The sequence below is a fragment of the Stenella coeruleoalba genome (assembly GCF_951394435.1).
Source record: "Stenella coeruleoalba genome assembly, chromosome: 8".
Lineage (NCBI taxonomy): Eukaryota > Metazoa > Chordata > Mammalia > Artiodactyla > Delphinidae > Stenella > Stenella coeruleoalba.
The window spans coordinates 96,767,375-96,774,264 of NC_137154.1; the positions used below are offsets into that span (position 1 = coordinate 96,767,375).

The following is a 6,890-nucleotide window of genomic DNA, read 5'->3' on the forward strand; positions in this document are numbered from 1 at the left end:
AGGAAGGTGTGTTGGGGGCGGTGGGGGTCTTAGGCAGATTAGCTCACCAGTGCTGACCAAGAAATTCCAGACTGATTGGTTTAAAATTCCACTCCTGGGAAGGGCTGCAACAGGAATTCCTTCTTGGTTTGCAGTTTTAGGGCAAGTGACTCAACCTTAAGCCTTCTGGTTCTTTTGTAAAGAAACAAGAGCAAAGAGCATCTCTCACCACCCACATGGCAAGAAACCAATCTCTCTGACGATAGCCAATGAGAACCTAGCAGCTGCAAATGGTGGTGTGGGTGAGCTTAGAAGCAGAACTTTTGAGGTTGCTGACAGTCAACTGAGTGAGTTTGGAAGGGATCCTCCCCAAATACAGCCTTGAGATGACTGCAGCCCTGGCTGATACCTTGACTGTAACCTCTGAGAGATCCAGAGCCAGAGGCTCCAGCTAGGCTGCAACCAGATTCTCAACCCACAGAAACTGTGAAGCAAATGGTTATTCTTCCATGCCCTTATGTTTTGGGGTAATTTATTACAAAGTAATAGGTAACTATGACAGAAATGGAAACTCTTGACTTTAGCTGAACAAATATACTACCAGAATAAAGACTACATTTCTCAGCCTCCCTAATAGTTAGATGTGGTCATGTGACTGAGCTGTAGCCAACAGAATGTGAGAGCTAACGCGTGAAGTTTTTAGACTGGGTCTTTGAAAAGCTATGCATGCTTCATACCTTCTTTCCTATTTCTCTATGTAATATGCAGAAAGTTATGAAAATGACAGAGCCACAAGATGGAAAAGCCTAGATTCCTGAAGCACCATGTGGAGCAGGGCTACCCACTGACCAGGATCATCCATTTGACCTGTTACGTGAGTGAAAAATAAATTTCCATGGTGTCTCAGTCATTACAATTTGAGGGTTTATTTGCTACCATAGATAACTATGCTAATTTACACCTTTATGTGAAAGGAAAATAAACTTTTCTCTGGAGTAAATCGCTAATATTTTGGGTGTCTGTCACATGAAGCCTAGCCTACATCCTTATCAATACGTATACCTTAAGAATTTTATTTTTAACCTAAATATTTATTCCCCAGTCATTAAAGCCTTTCTTTTGAGTATGGTTCTTCTGACTGGAGTTCTAAGTAGTCTTTCTTGTAGAGACTCTACCTCTAGTGCTTTGCATTGGATTTCCAGTTTCATTTTTTTTTTTTTTTTTTTTTTAAATATTTATTTATTTATTTAGGGCTGTGTTGGATCTTCGTTTCTGTGCGAGGGCTTTCTCTAGTTGCGGCGAGTGGGGGGCACTCTTCATTGCGGTGCGCGGGCCTCTCACTGTCGCGGCCTCTCTTGTTGCGGAGCACAGGCTCCAGACGCGCAGGCTCAGCGGCCATGGCTCACGGGCCCAGCCGCTCCGCGGCATGTGGGATCTTCCCGGACCAGGGCTTGAACCCGTGTCCCCTGCATCGGCAGGCGGACTCTCAACCACTGCGCCACCAGGGAAGTCCTCCAGTTTCATTTTGTTCAAAGTGGAGACAAATAAAGACTCTTGCAAAGCAGATTGAATGCAGACTACTACTAGATTTGAAGGCTGTTAAACAATTCTCTAGTCTACTCATCAGTGAATTCGGTACAGTTGCAGAATACAAAATTAATATACAGAAATCTGTTGCATCTCTATACACTAACAACAAACTATCAGAAAAAGAAATTAAGGAAACAATCCCATTTACAAGCACATCAAAAAGAATAAAACAGGGGCTTCCCTGGTGGCGCAGTGGTTGAGAGTCCGCCTGCCGATGCAGGGGACACGGGTTCGTGCCCTGGTCCGGGAAGATCCCACATGCCGCGGAGCAGCTGGGCCCGTGAGCCATGGCTGCTGAGCCTGTGCGTACGGAGCCTGTGCTCCACAACGGGAGAGGCCACAGCAGTGAGAGGCCCGCGTACCGCAAAAAAAAAAAGAATAAAACATCTAGGAATAAATCTAACTCATGAGGTAAAAGACCTGTACTTGGCAAACTATACAATGCTGATGAAAGAAATTGAAGATGACACAAACAGATAGAAAGATACACTGTGTTCATGGATTAGAAGAATTAATATTGTAGTATTAATAATACTACTCAAGGTAATCTACAAATTCAATGCAATTCCTATCAAAATACTAATGGCATTTTTCAAAGAACTAGAACAAATAATTTTAAAATTCATGTGGAAACACAAAAGACCCCAAATAGCCAAAACAATCTTGAGAAAAAAGAACAGAGCTGGAGGTATCATGCTCCTTGACTTCAGGCTATACCACAAAGCTACAGTAATCAAAACCATATAATACTGGCACAAAAACAAACACATAGATCAATGGAACAGAATAGAGAGCCCAGAAATAAACCCACACACCAGTGGTCAATTAATACATGACAAAGGAGGAAAGAACATACAATGGAGGAAAGACGGCCTCTTCAATAAATGGTGCTGGGAAAACTGGACAGCTACATGTAAAAGAATGAAATTAGAGCATTCTCTAACACTATATACAAAAATAAACTCAAAATGGATTAAATCCCTAAATGTAAGACCAGAAACCATAAAACTCCTAGAAGAAAACATTGTTAGAACACTCTTTGACATAAATCGTAGCAATATTTTTTTGGATCTGTCTCCTAAGGCAAAGGAGACAAAAGCAGAAATAAACAAACGGGACCTAATTAAACTTAAAAGATTTTGCACAGCAAAGGAAACCATCAACAAAATGAAAAGAAAACCTCCTGAATGGGAGAAAATATTTGCAAATGATACAGCCAGTAAGGGGTTAATATACAAAATATATATACAGCTCAAACAACTCAATATCAAAAACAAACAACCTGGTTAAAAAAAGAACAGAAGACCCTGAATAGACATTTTTCCCAAAAAGGCATACAGATGGCCAACAGGCACATGAAAAGATGCTTAACATTGCTAATCATCAGAGACATGCAAATCAAAACCACAGTGAGATAGCACCTCACACCTGTCAGAATGGCTATCATCAAAAAGACCACAAATAACAAATGTTGGCAAGGATGTAGAGAAAGGGAACACTTGTGCACTGGTGGCGGGAATGTAAATTGGTGCAGCCACTTGGAAACCAGTATGGAGGTTCCTCAAAAAACTAAAAATAGAACCACCATACCATCCAGCAATTCTACTCCTGGGTATAAATCTGAAGAAAACAAAAATACTAATTAGAAAAAATATATGTATCCCAATGTTCACAGAAGCATTATTTACAACAGCCAAGATATGGAAGCAATCTAAGTGTCTGTCAACAGATGAATGGATAAAGAAGATATGAAACACATACACACACACACAGTGGAATACTACTCAGCCATAAAAAAAGAAATTTTCCCATTTGCAACAACATGGATGGATCTGAAGGGTATTATGCTTAATGAAATAAGTCAGAAAAAGACAAATATTATATGTTATCACTTATATATGGAATCTAAAAAATAAAACAAACTAGTGGATATCACAAAAAAGAAACAGACTGTTACAGGTAACAAACTAGTGGTCACCAATGGGGAGAAGAAAGAGGGGCAAGATAGCGGTATGGAATTAAGAGGTACAAACTACTATGTACAAAATAAAGAAGCTACAGGGATATATTGTACAGCACAGGTAATATAGCCAATATTTCTCATAACTTTAAATGGGGTATAATCTATAAAAATTTTGAATCGTCATGTTGTATACCTGAAGCTAATATAATAATATTGGGGCTCTTGCATGTTACCACTACACCAGCAGTGCTGATGTAAACCACTATAATATTATAAATCAACTGCATCTCAATTAAAAAAAAAAAGAATTGACACAAGGGTTAGAATTAGCAAACAAGAATATTAAAGTAGTCATTATAACTATAACAGACACACACACACACACACACACACACACACACACAAAAGAAAGGTAGAGACATGGAAGATAAACAGTGCTGCCCAACAGAATTTTCAATGATGATGGAAATGTTCGATTCCTACAGGATCCAGTATGATAGCCAAGAGCCACAAGTGGCCAGTGAGCCCTCGAAGTCTGCCTAGTGCAACTGAGGAAATGAATTTGTTATTTTTTAACTTATTTAAATTTAACCACACATAGCTAGCCTCTACCATATTTGACATCACAACACTAGAAGGTCTAGGAAAAAAATATTATCATAGGGAGGCTCTCAGGGGAGTAATGGTTCCTTTTCCTCTTAGATTAGGATGATTAAATCTTATCAAAACTAAGCTTGCACAACCAAAAGTAATCTTAATGTCACTGACTTTACTTCTTTACCAATCATTCTATCCATGTTTTTGTACTAAACAATTCTATACATATGCTTACTGCTGCTAATATTACTGTAATTGTTGTCGCTGCTGCTGTTCATCTTCCTTTACACCTTCTTCTTGGGCATAAGGGATACCACAGTGCAGAAATATGAGAAGCCATGGTACATATTATCCTAAGCATTCCAGAGCTTTCAATATGCTCTGCAGTAGTACTTCATAGAGCATTGAGTACAAAGGTCTTTTCTTAGCAGGCATGCAAGAAATGCTTTTGACAATAAAAATCTGAGAAGACAACATCTGAGAAAAAGATTGACTCAATAAGTAACTCTCTAGTTTCAGTTTCTAATTAGGCAAAAACATTTCAGTAAAAAAACGAAATTGAGGTATGCTCTTCACTGTGGACAACAGAAGTCAGAGGGGAAAAAAACGTACAAGAATTGTCTTCCTAATATGATGAGATATTTCGATACACAGAAGATATATGTTCTGTGTATCTGATGCTAAAAATTATGAGGCAGTAGAATTCCTATTATGGGAGATAATTTTTTTAAGGTCTAAATTTAGTTAATTTTAGTATTAATTTCTTGTCAACAGTTCTGGGTTACTTATAAGTAATGTGATTCTATGCATATAATGTATTTATTTCTTTTTTAAATTGAAGTATAGTTGATGTACAATATTATATGTTATAGGTGTACAATATTGTGATTCGTGATTTTTAAAGGTTATACTTCATTTATAGTTATTAAAAATATTGACTATATTCCTTGCATTGTACAATACATCCTTGTAGCTTATTTTATACATAATAGTTTATACCTCTCAATCCCCTACATGGGAGATCATTTTTAAATATTTCATCAAAAAACCACTCTGGAATGTTTACCTTAACTATTAGTAAAGGAAATAGCAATAGTACGATCAGAAAACCAACAAGTATTTTACTGAGGAGGGGGAGATAAATACTTAATATAAAATTTAAACATGCTTGGATAATGTGACGAAGACACTTCTAAAATTGAGAAGGAAATAAATATACAACAAAATGCACGTATGTTTAAAAATTTCTCTAGACTTTTATAACCACCTGACCCACACCCAATTCGATGTGTATTTTATTAGCATTCATCCTTATCTGGTCTTTCTGAAGCATTCTTCTTAGTTTTCATAGAAACAACAATTCTTTTTCTTGGCAGACTCAAATTTTATCAATTCATGTAATTTAATTTCCCAACCTTTCATAAATCTATTAATTTATGTAACATAATTTCCCAATCTTTCAAGAGAAGTCTGTTATTTTTTTTAATCTGAAGTTAATTCAAGTAAAGGGGATAAATATACTTGTAGACTAACCAACCACGCAGGCGAGCTTTACCCTACAGCAATCACAAATCTGGAAACTTTGTACTAGGTAAACACCTTTAAACCCCATTTTAATTTTCCCCAGAAATGAACATAAAAATCTTAATCTCAAAAATTAAAGGATGAAATAAGAACAATAACAAAGGAAACAAAAGTGAAGAAATGTGAGTTAGAAAGTAGGAGGTAATTTTACAATATATACAAATATCAAGCTATTATATTGTACATCTGAAACTAATATATGTTAATTTAAAAAAAGAAAGTAGGAGGCAAGCCACAGATATTTAAAACAATAGTCATATAAAAGATTTTCATGATCAGAGTCTAATAATTTCTCTCCTTACACTGCAGCACTTCAGATGATCCTATAAGGAAACAAATATTCTTTTCTAATGTTAGTCATCTCTCACTTTACGGGATTTTCTTCTATCTATCACTCTAGAGGGAACAAAATCAAAGGACTTTCTTCGGATTTTCTTCTGATGGTCAAATTCACTAGAACTGTGGTTCCCAAACTTTATCAAACATGGGTATCAATCCAGGGTTTGTTAAACCCAGCTTCCTGGGGTCCTCCCAGAGTTTCTAATCTAGCAGGTCTGAGGTGGTTCCCAAGAACTTGTGTTTCCAGGAAACTCTAAATTTGTTGGACACTGCTGGCTGGACTTTGAGAACCACTCCTCTGAGACTTCCAGAAAGGTTTACTTACAAGTGTGACCACTGCAATTCATATTTAGAAAAGCTAACAACGACAAAAATAAAAACCACACACGCACGCAGAAGCAAACCTCTAGGAATCTACAGATACTCCCGTTTAGTCTGCATAGATCTGCTTTATCTGTACTATGAAAAGGTTTCTGGCATTTCAACACCTACCTAAACTGGTTCAGCCAAATTCTAGCCATTCTGTGTTATAGAAAAGCGCAGGCTGGGGTTCAGAAATACGTATTACTAAGTTGTCTAACAAGTATTTGCGCCTCCTTCTCTTAAGTAGAAAATGCTTCCAACGTGCATTTCAAAAGAAGTATCATCTAGTTCCCTCAAGGCAGAGCAAGGATTGTTTGCATAAATAACGTAAACCTGCTCAGTACAAGACTTTGAGCTACACACACCAGTGCCAGTGAAAAAGCAAAGAAACAAATACAACCTGAAACTCCACCCTCCACCACCTTAGTACCTAAATCAGGTCCTCTCTTCCCTTCAGTTCCTGGGCACGAAAGGG

The 6,890-nt window shown here is 37.3% G+C and overlaps 1 long non-coding RNA gene across 1 annotated transcript in view; it reads right to left on the minus strand.

The window, feature by feature from the left end:
- The window catches only part of LOC307189963, an 84,013-nt gene extending 77,130 nt beyond the window's left edge, over positions 1 to 6,883 (minus strand). Inside the window, exon 1 of the long non-coding RNA XR_013829333.1 lies at positions 6,846 to 6,883. This is a non-coding gene — a long non-coding RNA (uncharacterized lncRNA). The remainder of the gene's footprint in view (positions 1 to 6,845) is intronic.
- Between the last annotated feature and the right edge of the window lie 7 nt (positions 6,884 to 6,890).